The following is a 14461-nucleotide window of genomic DNA, read 5'->3' on the forward strand; positions in this document are numbered from 1 at the left end:
GAGAAGTAGATGACTATCAGATGACTTTCAGGCCTCTCTTAGGTTGGCTATGTGGAGTAGTCTAGCCTGAGAAGATCGGGTGGGTCAGACAGATGACATTGGGGAAAGATATTCAAACAGGTAATGTGGTCCCAAATGATGAAGGGCTCTGTATGTGAGTATCAGAACTTGGAACCTGATCCATGACACAACGGGTAGCCAGTGGAGGCTGGCCAGCACTGGGGAGATTTGATCTGGGCCAGTATCAATGGGAGAGCATTGCAGTAGTCAATTGAGGAGATGACCAGTGCTTGTACAAATATTTTGAGGAAATCCTCATCTAGGTAGGGGTGGAGTTTAGTAATAAACCCAAACTGATTAAAAGCCAATCTGGACATGGTTACAATCTGGGAATCACAAGAAAGAGTTGAATCCAGAAGAACACTCAAATTATGAAGTTGATCCCTAAACAGGAGGGCAACACCATCCAGTCTATAGATGATCCTCCCAACCTTTCAGAGCTCCCCTCCCCAGAACAGAATTTTCAGCTAGGCATCTCTGAAGCGTCTGGATGACCTCCCCTGCAGAGGTGCTAAAGGAGAGATCGAGTTGTGAATCTTCTGATCAACTCTGAAGCTTCTGATGACCTCCCCCAGTGGCTTAACTTAGATATTAAACAGCATTGGGGATATTGATGACCTCAGGGCACCCCAAGGAGCCAACAGATCATCCCTAAGCTGAACTCTCTGGACACAGCCCCCAATTAACATCTCTAGCACTTTCTATTTTCACCAAAAGCCATAGCTCCTTCTGGTAGTAAGATGGTGTAATCTGCATATCTTAAATTATTGACGTTTCTTTCACCATTTTTCATTCCTCCTTCATCTGAATCTAATCTGAATCTAATCTGATTTTCCATATGATATGTTCTGCATACAAACTGGACAAATACAGGGTAAAATGCACTCTCATCTGACACCTTTGCCTATAGGAAACCATTCCATCGCCCCCATAGCTCCTTCTCCACAGTACAAGTTATGTATCAGGACAAGCACACACACTTCAAAAGTATAAACATCTTCTTAAATTTTTTGCTGCTCTCCAGTACCCAGCTGATATTTGCAATACGATCTTGAGTTGCCTCTTATTTTTCAAAATCCAACTTGAACATCAGGGATTTTTTGTTCCTTATGAGGTAAAAGCCTTGATTGCAACACCTTGGTTGCACCACTTTGCTTGTATGGAAATTTAAAGAGGAGTCCTATAGTTACTGTACTCCTTGACATCTCCTTTCTTGATGACATGAATATATATTAAACATTTCCAGTTTGTGTGTTTTCAAAATTCTTGAAACATTCTTCTTAAGATTTTGACCAATTCAGTCTCTTTTCTTCGAAATAGTTCTATTTACTCCTGGTGATTTATTTATTCCTAGTGCTTTTAAAACCACTTTCACTTCACTTTCTAGAACTGCAAGTTTAAAATTCCATAATTACTTTCCATTGCCTCCATTGCATGCCTCTTCTCCCTTTATATAGCTCTCAGTTATGATGGAATTGCTGTTTGATTGGGCTGCTTGTTCTGTTGGCATCTGATCAACCTCTTAAAGGTTCCGTGATAATAAAGTTATTGCAAATACAAAGAGGATAAAGTGGACAATAGGAAAGCCATACATGCTGCCTTGAAGCCATTGGAGAGAAGGAATAAATATTACCCAGTTTAAAAATAAATAATCAATTTGTATCTCAAGGGACAGTTATCTCAAGGTCACAAGAATACATTCACATGTCAAATAGCTAGGACCACTGCACTTACATCAATGTGTCTGGGAATTACCGTGTTTCCCCGAAAATAAGACAGGGTCTTATATTAATTTTTGCTCCATAAAAAGCATTAGGGATTATTTTCAGGGGATGTTTTATTTTTTTCATGTACAATAATCTACATTTATTCAACTACAGCCATGCCATCATCTTCTGGTTGCTGCACAAAGGTGGCGGGTGTGGTTTCACTTAACTGGCGTAGTGCTTATATTACGAGCATCCTGAAAAATCATACCAGGGCTTATTTTCAGGTTGGGTCTTACTTTTTGGGAAACAGGGTATAAGTTAATGAAAGGTCTTCCTCCCCCAGGACATGCAGGGAAACGCTGTACTTCTCTTGGCTGCTTCCTGCCTCCTTAGGTAGCCCCTGACATTTTATGTAGTTGTTGAAAAGTTACTTTTTGGACTAAAAGTCTTAAATCCCTCAGATTTCAAACAGTAACTTTTCCAAGCTCTGTTTTTGAGAAAAACACTGCTGAAAGCCTTCAAATTAAGAAGGTTTTCTGTCTGAGTAGTTCTAGGATTTCATGTTTACCTTGCCAGAAGAATGGAGATTAGCTCCCCAGAGAAGCCGAAACTCTTGTAGCTTCCCACCTGCAGGTTCTTTTTGGTCTTTACTAGGGCTGATGTCACTTTTACTGCTGCCACCACCCACTGCTTCCCTCCCCAGCACTCACGTGGTTCTGAGGGAGAAGAAATTACAAATGGAAGGCAGTGCATAGAAAGAGAGAGTGAAGGAAAGAAAAAAGAAGCAGGTTTGGAGTGGGGGAATCAGGGAAACAACTCAGGTTGCTTTTTTCTTCCTCTGCAGAGCTGAGGATGGATGAAGTGATCTGGGAATCATGGCAGATCAAAAAGTCATTAGAGATGTGGAGCTAGAAGGAGGGAGGAATGCAGAAGGGTAGGTTGAGATCTGTAAATTTAAGGTTGGGGGAACTGCATGTGTTGCCTAGCTACATAATTCTAAATAGGAAATAAGTCCCACAAGAGAGCTGCTTTAGAATTCCTTCTCAGGAGGTGAGGGGGAGTTGATGCTTAAGACCATTTTATAGTTTAAATCTATTAAGTGGAAAGGCTTTTCCTGGCCTGTATCACATCTGGTTTCCAGGGGGGAGGGGGGAGCACAGCATGTGAATGCTCTCATATGGAACAAAACAAAATTCCCTTACAAAAATGGTACATCCATGTGGATGAGACCCTGGCATGCTGGATTTCTACATGAAGAAAGGTCTTGTTTCCCCTCGGGGGGGGGAATCATTCAAGCATAGAAAATCCTCCCCCCTCCCCCATCCATTCAGCCAGAGCTCTTTTGAAGTTTTATTTGCCAGAGTGGTCAGAGACATACTGCTTTCCTCTCAGAGCTGTTGCAGTGAAAAATTCAGAGACTCCTGGGGCAGTTTTGTGCAGACATTTAGCTTCTTTGCTTCATCACAGCCACCATGTCTGTAATGCATTTAAAAAAAACCTTGGTTCCAATCGGCCTGCACTATTGGGAGGCACTGGCAGATTATGTTGTGATAAAAGAGTTAATCTCTTAGCGGATCTTGGGATTCAGAGTACTTTTGGCTAACTGGAATTTAATGTGGTCAGATTTTTCTGTTTTCCATTTTGTCTACAGAGAAATCTTTTGTATTTTACTGCCTGGAACAGTAAGGAGAGGGAAAAACCCACTTTGCTTATGTTCTTAATTAAATTGATGCTATTGCATCAGTGTTTCTCTCAGTTGTCAGAGTCTGTAAAAACTGTTTTTCCTTGTGGTAAAAAGATGGAAAACTATTCTGTGCCCAAGGAATGTTTTGTGCAAGGGCTCCAAAACAAGGGAACTCAATGACCATTTCTCTTGCCCATTAGTGCTACTAAGGTCCACTCTAGAGGAGACACCATTCATACAATTAGCAATTACATGGCTATTTTTGTAAAAAGTTAAAAGCAGATGTGGAGATTCCTAATTAGATTCTGAGAATGAAGAGGCAAAAAGGTTTTAGTGTATGCTAAAATGCTAGAACTGTAAGAAATATTAGGACTCCTGGGGCATGGATCCCTACCACCTTGTGATTACCTTTTAGTCTTGGCATATGTTAAGCAGCAGGAATGGGGTGTTAGTCAGAATTTGGATGATGATATGCAGTAAGGCTATTTTTTTAAAAAAAAATCCATTCCCTCTTGCCCAACTTTCCCTCTAAGCTGCACGACTCTGCAGTGCTGTATTGGTGCTGTGCACCTGCAGTTAGTGTTGCCACTCATTTGTTTCCAGTTGTGGCTCAAACTTTGCACACACAGGAGAGGGTGAAAAATTAGAGATAACATTGCTCTTCCCCTGTGGGCACTGATACCAATAGTGGCTTCCCTTGTGGAACAAATTGCAGAGAGTTATTTTCATCAAGACTGCAATTCCCAAGCATTGTATACTGAAATTAAAAAAAAGTGTTGCCAAAGTTATGAATACGCAAACTCCTACACTGTAATGTAATTCTTATCCATCTACTCTAATCAACTTTGTTATGTCCAGCATGGAGAGGGGTGTTATCATACCCGCCTGTCATATAGCTGTGAAATTAAAGAGCTTTGTGCTCAGTAGAACAGGAAGGGGAGTGTCCTTAACCGGGATCTCGCTCCTTTTTTGAATACAGTGAGTCGAGTTGAGATGTCCAGCGCTCCGCCTTGCCCGGTGTCCTTTGACTCCTTTCAGCCCGTAGTGCCCGACACTGTCGCCAGGACGCTTGATCGCTGTCGTGCCACCACCTCCTCTTTGGACCCATGCCCGGCCTGGCTAATCAAGGCAGCCAGGCCTTCAACAACGGAATGGGCTACTGCAATAATTAATGGGTCTTTCCTTGAGGGCAGATTTCCTTCTGCCCTCAAGGAAACACTCATTAGGCCCATAAGAAAGAGACCTTGTTTGCCGGCGGACGAAATTGGCAATTATAGGCCCGTCGCCAATGTCTCTTTCTTAAGCAAGGTGGTCGAGAAGGTGGCAGCCGATCAGCTTCAGGCGTTCCTAGAAGAAACAGATGCCCTGGATCCGTTCCAGTCGGGCTTCAGGCCACGCCATGGAACAGAAACGGCATTGGTCGCCCTGTGTGATGACCTATTGAGGGAGGCCGACAGGGGCAAAGTGTCTCTGCTGGTCCTCCTCGATATCTCAGCGGCCTTTGATACCATTGACCACGGTATCCTCCTGGGGAGGCTCGCCGAGTTGGGGATTGGTGGCCGGGCTCTTGCCTGGCTCCGTTCCTTCTTGGAGGACCGCCCCCAGAGAGTACAGCTTGGGGAGAATGCCTCGGCCCCGTGGAGCCTCAATTGTGGGGTTCCACAGGGGTCGATCATCTCCCCAATGCTGTTTAACATCTACATGAGGCCGCTGGGGAAGGTCATCAGGGGGTGTGGAGCACAGTGCCATCAATATGCGGATGACACACAGCTCTACATCTCCTTTTTTCCAACCGCAGGAGATGCCGTTCGGTCCCTTCGGCGTTGCCTGGAGGCTGTGCAGGAATGGATGCAGGAGAACGGGCTGAGGCTGAACCCGGACAAGACGGAGGTACTGAGGGTGGGCGCCTCCCCACCTGGGGATATGGGAAACTCCCTCATTTTTTGGGGGGGTGACCCTGCCTGCCAGGGATGGGGTCCACAGCTTGGGGATCCATCTGGACCCGGCGCTTACTATGGAAACCCAGGTGGTGTCCGTGGTCCGTTCCGCTTTTTTCCATCTTAGGCGGATAGCCCAGCTGCGGCCCTACCTTGATGTGGGGTCTCTCACCACTCTGGTGCATGCGCTCGTAGTCTCAAGATTAGACCACTGTAATGCGCTCTACGTGGGGCTACCTTTGAGGCTGCTGTGGAAGTTACAGGTGGTGCAGAATGCAGCGGCCAGATTACTCAGTGGTGTGAGAAGATGCCAACACATCTTGCCCACTCTGGCCGCTCTGCATTGGCTGCCCATCCGATTCCGCATCGATTTCAAAGTGTTAATGTTTACCTATAAAGCCCTAAACGGTTTAGGACCTCGATATTTGGCGGAACGCCTTCTCCCACCAAGATCTACCCGTGTCACCCGCGCAAGCCAGGAGGTGAGGTTGAGGAGCCTAACGCCGAGAGAGGCCCGAAAAGAAAAGACCAGAAATCGGGCCTTCTCGGCAGTGGCTCCTCGCCTTTGGAACAACTTACCCCCTGAGATTCGCGCAGCTCCCTCGCTGGGCATTTTTAAGAAACAACTAAAAACACTGATGTATAGGCAGGCCTTCTCAACAACAAATTTTTGACAATTTCTTCTTTTATTCTGTCTTTATTTTCATTTTTGTCTTAGGTGTAAAGTTTTTAAAATTTATTGCTGTTTTTATTGTAAGCCGCCTAGAGTGGTCTAATTTGATCAGATAGGCGGGATAGAAATAAAATAAAATCAATCAATCAATCAATCAATCAATCAATCAATCAATCAATCAATCAATCAATCAATCAATCAATCAATCAATCAATCAATCAACAGGAAGAGCCATATGATTGGCCTAACAGAAAGGGGAGTGTCCTGATTACTGCTAGAAGTAGCAGCTGTGAGTTGTGGGAGGGTCTTTTGATTCCTGACTCTGGGCAGAGCACAGCTGACAAATAAAACTAAAGACAGACTAAGGGAGCTCACAAACAGGAGAGCAAACAGGGAGTTTGCCAGTGGAGGCGCCTAACAAATTGTTTGGTTACTTGGGTAAATGTACAACTACATTTAAACTAATAAAACAAGAGGGTCAGGTATCCTAAATGAACAGCTGAAAGTAAAAAATCTAGAAGGAATTATGGAGGGTGGGGACAATTGTGGTTATCTGTAATGTTTCTGCTGTGTTTGCCTTTCTTCCTGAGTGCAAAATGCTATATACATGCAACAATTGTAAACTGATGGTACTGTTAGAAGAGAAAGTCAGAGACTTGGAGCAGCAAGTAGCCACACTCAGAGCTACAATGGAAGATGAAGCCTGCATTGATAGAACTCTTGAGCAGCAGCAGCTGTCAGAGCGGGCACTGCTGATGGAAGAAAACCAAAACATTGCAGTGGAGGAAAATGCTGTAGAGGGTAGAAACATAATGGAGGAACCACCAGGAAAAGAATCACAGTTAGAAGCAAAAGAAGGAGAAGATACTCTTTCCCAGTGGAACTACAAAACCTCTTTCAGTTACTTGAAGAAGAGTCTGTCAGATAGCATGCAGAGTAGACTCCACAGGAGGACATGAGTAGGGCTGAAGCGCAGCAGAATACAGTCGCTGAACCCACACCCTACAAAAAGAAGAGGAGACTATTTGTAGTAGGGGACTCTACTACGTGGAATTAAGACCGAAGTTTGCCGGGAGGATCCATGGACTCTCCAGGTATGCTGTCTCGCTGGAGGACAGATAAGGGATGTGATGGAAGGATTGCCATCAGTCATGAAACCTACAGATACATATCCCTTCGTTCTTGTCCACGTGGGAACAAACAACACAGCCAAGAAGAGCGACTGAGAAATCACGTCAGCCCTTGAAGCTCTGGGAAGGAAACGCAAGGACTTTGGGGCCCAGATAGTTTTTTAATTCCATCCTGCCGGTGCTCAGAAGAGGAATTGAAAGAGAAAGGAAGATACTCAGGGTGAATGACTGGCTACGAAGGTGGTGTCAACGAGAGGGATTTGGTTTGTGGGACCATGGGTTAAGTTTCCTGCAAGAAGTACTGCTAGCAAGAGACAGAAAGAAAGCAGTCTCTTATTAGGACTGCTAGCAAAAGACAGCTTGCTTCTACCAATGACTGGGAACAATGTGTTTCGCCACAGTATGAAGAACTTCATCAAAAGGGCTTTAACCTGAATTGGAAAGAGGAGGGAGATGCAAGGGTAGATGAAGCCTTATACACAATATGAGGAATGGACCAAACTGATCAAAAGGGCAACAATAATAACATTAACAACAATTATCATAACAATAAACATCATCATAATAATCATGATATTCATAAAAATGTACAAAGACAAAGAGGCCACAAATCACAAACACTCCGGTGTTTGTTTAATTTTAATTCAGGAGGTTAAGTATGACTTGATAGGAATAACTGAAACTTGCTGGAATGACTCTCATGACTGGAATACAGCAATTGAGGGATGTAAACTGATCAAAAAGAACAGAGAGAATAAAAAAGGAGGCACTCAAGGGTCTTCTAAAAGATCACCTGAGGCTTGAACAGAGAGGTTCCAGGTGTAAGTGTACTCCTATATCAGCTGAGCTGAGTTTGGTTACTCAGCCAGGCAGTATCACTTTTCCCAAGTCTGTTCTAATAAGCAATTAACTGAAGAAAACCAAAGATAAAAATCATGAGTTTTGGAGTCAGCCAAGACGAACAAAACTCAAGCTATTAATGGACTCAAGTAGCATATCTGTGGCCTGACAAATAATCTTGCAGTTTTGCTGTTCAAGAGACCAAATGTAGGATTTTAAGAATTATTGTTTTATTAGAAAAAGAAAGTTTTTAGAGATATTCAGTTTGTTGCAAAAGCATAGCAATCAAGTACATTTCCATAAATCAAAGCAGTTAGAACTATAGGAAATTCCAGCTATAAAATAAAAACTCTTAAAAATAGCTTGAAAGGTAGGCAAGGCATAGCCCCCCCCTTTCTCTATCCTTACTCTGAACTACATCCTAGCATAACAGTATAACTAGCATTTGGAACTCAAAAGTTCAGCCTAAAAATCAATCTAAATATCCAAGCAAAAATCAAGTCTTCTCTCTTTCTCCATTCTCCATTTTCTTCCATGCGGGGCCACCCTTCTTCTCCACTCTTCTGTGATGTTAACCAATCAGAGCAAAGGGCTGTCTCCGCACACTCCACCTCCATTTCCCACGGGATGTGCAGGTGTTGTTGACCATCGTCCTGATGTTGTGTCTTGAACCTTATCATCTCTGGCTAAGTCTGCTTTATGGAAAATTCCAACTATCTTTAAGAGAAAATAGCTTCTCAAAGCATCTAGTTATGCTAACACAGACCAATATGGATTCCTTCTACACAATTCCATGACTACATATCCCATTCAGAAATTACATTTTAGCCTTAATAACCTAAATCATGATATGCCACCCCTGGGAGTTCCAAAAATCCGAAACAGTAATCTTGTGTATATTTTTGGCTACTAATTACAATAATAAGCAGTAATTAACTAGTTACATAGTGCAAAATGCTAATGATTAACATTATAACATTCAAAATTGCATTTAATCTAGCAAAGCATTGAGGTAGAAAACATTCTAATAGCAGCATATCAATTCATTCTTTGGGTTAAGCACTTCTACTATCTGAAAAATAGAAAACAGTCATGTTAGTAATAACCAAACCAGTATGCATACTCAATAAGCACACACAGAGTACATAAGGACACATCAGTGGTGAAACAGTGAAACATTGACGGTGTTTCAATGATCTGTTACATCTTGATCTTCACAATACATTCTGGAAAGACCATCTGCCACAACATTCAACTTTCCAGGGATGTGCTGAACTTCAAAATCAAAATCTTGTAAAGCTGAACTCCATCTTAACAATTTCTGATTGTGAGATTTCATCTTCAGCAACCAAACCAGTGATCTGTCTGCAGAGTAAATTTACGACCCCATAGATAAGGTCTAAGAAAATTAAGTGTCCAGATAATGGATAAAGCCTCTTTCTCTGGGACTGAGTAATTTCTCTCTCTTTCTAACAGTTTTTTGGAGACATATGAGATTGGATTAGGAATCTCATCTCCCCTTTCTGTAACAGTACAGCTCCAAGGCCCAAATCTGAAGCATCTGTTTGTAGAATGAATGGTTTGCCAAAATCAGGTGAATTCAGTATGGGTGCAGCACTAATCTTTGCCTTTAAGGCTTCAAAAGCACCTTGACATTCGGGTGTCCATTTTACCTTGACAGGCTGTCTTTTCTTAGTTAGCTCTGTCAATGATGTTGCCAAATGACTGAAATCAGGAATGAATTTTCTGTAATAGCCAACTAGGCCCAAAAAGGATTGAACTTGCTTTTTGGTTGTAGGAATAGGCCAATCATTTATGGCTTGTACTTTGGTTTGAGAGCATCTGGATCAATCTAGTTGGGGCAAGACCAGAGGTGGGATTCAGCCGGTTCGCACCAGATCTATAGAAGTGGTTCCTAAATTTGCTTTTGGTTCGTAGATCCAGTTGCTGGCCTGAGATGAATGAAGGAGGAGAGGTGACCAGCGACAAGGGGGGGGGGGAGGGGGCTATGATTTTTTTTCAAGTTAAAGGTACCATATATCTAAGATTGTTGCTCTGACAATTTGGGGAGACAAATGGCACACAGATTGCCCACTCTGTCAGAAGCAGGAAGACAGCTATCAGTTTTTTAACAGTAGTAAGATTTACTATTATTGAAGGCCAGGGCTAAGAAAGGAAAGCAGATCAACATATCAAAGGGGAATCGAAACTATCCAGACATTCAAGCTGGGGGTGGGGGCCGGAGGGACTCGGGGGGGGGGACTAAAGGGCACAGAGCATACTAATCTTCAGAGGACTTTTGAGATTGGCTTTCATGCTTTCATTTTTGAGATTACTTTCAAGTAAATATGCTTCTTTTTGTTCACAGGATTTTTAAAAAAACATAAGAGACATGTAATTTTGCATATGATGAAATACAGATATGTAGAATGGGTCTGGTCTGGCAGCAAGGGAGATTTTATACTATATCAGCTTGTTGAGACAAGTCTCTCCCCCCCCCCCCATTAAGGGCATTTATTTGCAAAGGCTTTCACATTCGGGAGCTGATGGTAATTGTGGGTTTTCCGGGCTCTTTGGCCATGTTCTGAAGGTTGAAATGTTAGGAAGAACAACCTTCAGAACACGGCCAAAGAGCCCAAAAAACCAACAACAACCAATTAAAGGAATAACTTCAACTTGTTGGAATTGGCAGGTAGATGCAGGGAATCCATGCAAAACCTGTGGTTGCTGTTATTGTTATGTGTTGTCAATTTCCCCCCTACTTAGGGCGACCCTAGGAATGAGCAATCTCCAACATGGCCTGGCCTCAACAGCCCTGCCCATCTATTGCAAACTCAAGCTTGTGGTTTCCTTAGGGAGTAGGTCTATCTTGCATTTAGCCTTCCTCTTTTCCTGCTGCCTTCCACCTTTCCCAGTATTATGGTCTTTTTCTATCTATGCCTGCCTTCTCATGATGTGCCTGAAGTAGGACAGCCTCAGGTTGGTTTGTTTTTTTGCCTCTGGAGATAATTTAGGCTTAATTGGATCTAGAACACACTTACTCATCTTTTTTGGGAGTCCAGGGTATCTGCCACACAATCCGATCAGGCCGAGGGTGTCTGCAAAGATTATTGTAATTTTGTTAATTGGGACAATCCTCTTTGAAGAGCCACGTGTCAGCAAGCTGTTTTAAGCTTTTGTCATTGTTACATGCTATCAATGTCACCCCTGGTTTAGGGTGACCCTATTAATGAATTATCTCTGAAATGCGCTGTCCTCAAGAGCCCTGCACAGCTGCTGCAAACTCAACCCTGTGGGTTCTCTGATGGTGTCAATCCATCTCACATTTGGTTTTCCTCTTTTCCTGTTGCCTCCAACTTTTCTACAGAACCTGGAATGGGGAGGGATTAAATTATTGTGGCATTGTTCAGAGACCAGTTCACATCCCAGGGTGACAGCCCTCTCTTGCTTGTGCTACAGAAAAAGCTTCATTACTATTACTATTACTGTTGCTTTGTGGTAAAAACTTTTTTTCAGAAGGGGTCAGAGAATTTGAGAGTTATTCTCAAATTCATCTTCGCTTTACATGTGTGTTACATGCCATTCAAGATGACCCTAATGACTTTCAAGGCAAGTGAGGTTCTCCTTCCTCTTCCTTCTCTTCTTCCCACACAACTACCTTCCTTGTTTCCCCAGATCAGGTAATAGAGATTAAACCTGCACTGCATGGGGTTACACTCTCCCTAAAAACTAAGGCTTGTATTTTAGTACTCTTCCCTGAGGACTTGTGTGGGGCTGAAGGAGAAAAGGGGCAGCAGAGGAGGACAGAAGAGATGAAAATGAAAGGTGGAAATTTGGGGAAGACAGTGGAGGGGGGAGAATCTTATGTTTTTGGTGAAACTGTGGCATGAAGGGAAAGTGGGAACCGAGAAGAGGAAGCAGCCGCCAGGGCTCTGAGGGAAGCCATCATCACCACCAGCGCCGCCACCAACACCAACATCCCTCAAAGCGACTGGCGAGGGGAAAGATGGAGGAGGAGGAGACCTCAGAGGAGTCAGTAACTAAAGGACCGATTGAGGTGGTGGGGTTGAGGTGGAGTGGTGAGAGACTGAAAAGAGACCATACCTTCCAAGCCAGAAGGAAGCTGGGGGGGGAGAGATTAACTCCACAACAGGTGCACAAAGGTGGCCTCCAGGTAACAACAAACAGGGATATCAGGCATTTCAGGAGCAGGAAAGGGAAGCAATTTTTACTGGTGAGCTATAGGGTGAAATAGGAGGTAAAGGGAAGGAGAGATGGGTCAGTTCTCTGTCAAACTTGCTCATAAGCACCCACTGTGAGGTGTGTGTTTGTGTGTGTGTTTTAGGCACATGCCCATGGTGAGGGTAACAGCAGCGGTATGCCCAAACAGATGCACTTATCCAGATGTCTTAATCATGTGAGAAGTAGTTGTGATAATAGGCAGTAGGGAGACCACTGCGGAAGAAACCCTCATCAGATCCCACTGTCCTGGGCATTTGTTTGTTTGGTTGTTTGTTTGTTTGTTTGTCATTAGGACATAGAACCTGTTGTTAATTTATTTGAATCCCACCACTGGGCAAGACACAAAAGGAACTTGGTAGTTGGAGTCTACTACTGACCATCCAATCAAAGAGAGGAAGTGGATGAAACTTGAAAAATAAATTGCAGGGCTTCCAAAGAGAAGTAGTGATGAGAATTTTCAATTATCCAGTTATATGATAGGAAGCAAACTCTGCAAGTATGGCCCTTCCAAGAAATTCCTGGCTTGTATGACAGATAATTTTCTCCTACAAAAAGTGGAGAAAGAAACTAGAGGTTCTTCATCGGGGCCTCTGTGAATGCACACAAGTGGGTTAGACAGCGCCTGCGCTGGTCCTCTCGGAATCTTCTAGAGCTTTTAAACAAAAGTAACAAAGTCAAGCATTGCCCCTAATGGACATGCTCCACCTGCCTCAGCCCTTAGTTCCATTTTACCGCCCTTGGCTTTGGAACCTCTCAATCCTAGAGCTCCAGTTTTGCATTTAAAATACTGTTTATTTGGACTTGACGCAGATTTTCCTTGACTATTCTACTTCTTTGTGCTCCAGACCTCAGATAGTTTGACTGTTCTTTGGAATAGAGTTCTTTTTGGACCGCAGATAGTTTTTTCCCATTTTTTTTTCTCTCACCACTGTGGCACCATATTCATTATCCCGCCTGGTTCTTACGGACACATACAATAGTGAGTCTTCTACGCTTTATTCCCTGCTTTATGTTTCCCTCCGGACCTTTCAGTCATTGTTCTGCATGCTCCCGTAAACTTTCTCAGACGGCCACGATCTCTGTCTGTTTTGCCTGGACGAGTCCCATCAGCCCAATTATGCAGGCATTGTAAAAAATTTACTAAGGCAGCTTTAAAAGCTCAGCAACAATGCCTGAAGGTTTTCTTTTGGGATAAAACGCTCTCAGCATCAAACCCTTCTGAGATGGAGACTGCGGGAACACCATCATCTACTCCCAGATCCGAAAATCAGACTACCCCAAGTCCACCAGTTTCGACATCAAAACCTGTCGAAAAACCTAATAAAAAAGTTGCGGGGGGGAAAGCACTTACTTCAGCGTCAAAGACTGTTAAAGATCTGAAACAAAAGAAAATATCATCAAAAGACAAGGATAAGGCTAAAGACCTTTGGACGACCCTCCCTCCAGTCTCGGCATCATTGCCATCACCCATCTTAGAGGATTCTTCCAGAGATCAGGAGTCCTTATCGGAGGCTCCAGTTTCTATACCCCCTCGACAACCAGAGACCTGTCCAGAATGGAGGGATCAGTCTCCGACTGCTAGCCAGCTAGTTGATGTTCTTACTAACTTGGCTGTTGCCTATGTTAGCCCCATTTCTACCGGGCAGGTATATCTAACACCATCATTGGGGTCGATGTCATCGGAGCTGAGATCTCCACCCCATAGGAGGACCACCAAAAGAAAGCACCTCTCACCGGTCCGACGTCGATCTTCTCGAAGAGAGGTGGTTGTCCTCCCAAAGTCCTCTCGACGTCGACACAGGTCAAGACATGATGACGAGGATATCAACGTCAAGTGCAGAAAATCTTGCCGTCGACGTCAACATGCCACCTCCGACTCCAACTCCTCTTCAACCTCGGAGGACTATCATAGGAGAAAGAAGAAGACCAAATACATTTATGCTTCATCGTCTTCTTCCTCTACCTCTCCACCACGATGTTGACGTCGACATCATGTCAACGCCGACAGACAAATTTCTTCTAAACATACTAAATCCAAGGCTACGTCTATACATTCTATGGTTCAACGTTCGACGTCGAAGGGTTCCCGATCTGCCGGTGAACCTTCAACAGCTGAAGCACGACAACTGATACACGACAACATTCTAAAAGACAATTGCCTTCTATTTCAGACCGGGAAGATGCAA

At 43.6% G+C, this 14461-nt stretch overlaps 1 long non-coding RNA gene across 1 annotated transcript; it reads right to left on the minus strand.

The window, feature by feature from the left end:
- Positions 1–8932: 8932 nt before the first annotated feature.
- Positions 8933–14147, minus strand: LOC140706351 (uncharacterized). The gene is made up of 3 exons (XR_012085991.2): positions 14010–14147; positions 13627–13651; positions 8933–11131 (listed from the first exon to the last, which is right to left on the minus strand). It is a non-coding gene; the product is annotated as an uncharacterized LOC140706351 (long non-coding RNA).
- Positions 14148–14461: the final 314 nt, after the last annotated feature.

Source organism: Pogona vitticeps, chromosome 4 (assembly GCF_051106095.1).
Source record: "Pogona vitticeps strain Pit_001003342236 chromosome 4, PviZW2.1, whole genome shotgun sequence".
In the NCBI taxonomy this organism is placed as follows: Eukaryota; Metazoa; Chordata; class Lepidosauria; order Squamata; family Agamidae; genus Pogona; species Pogona vitticeps.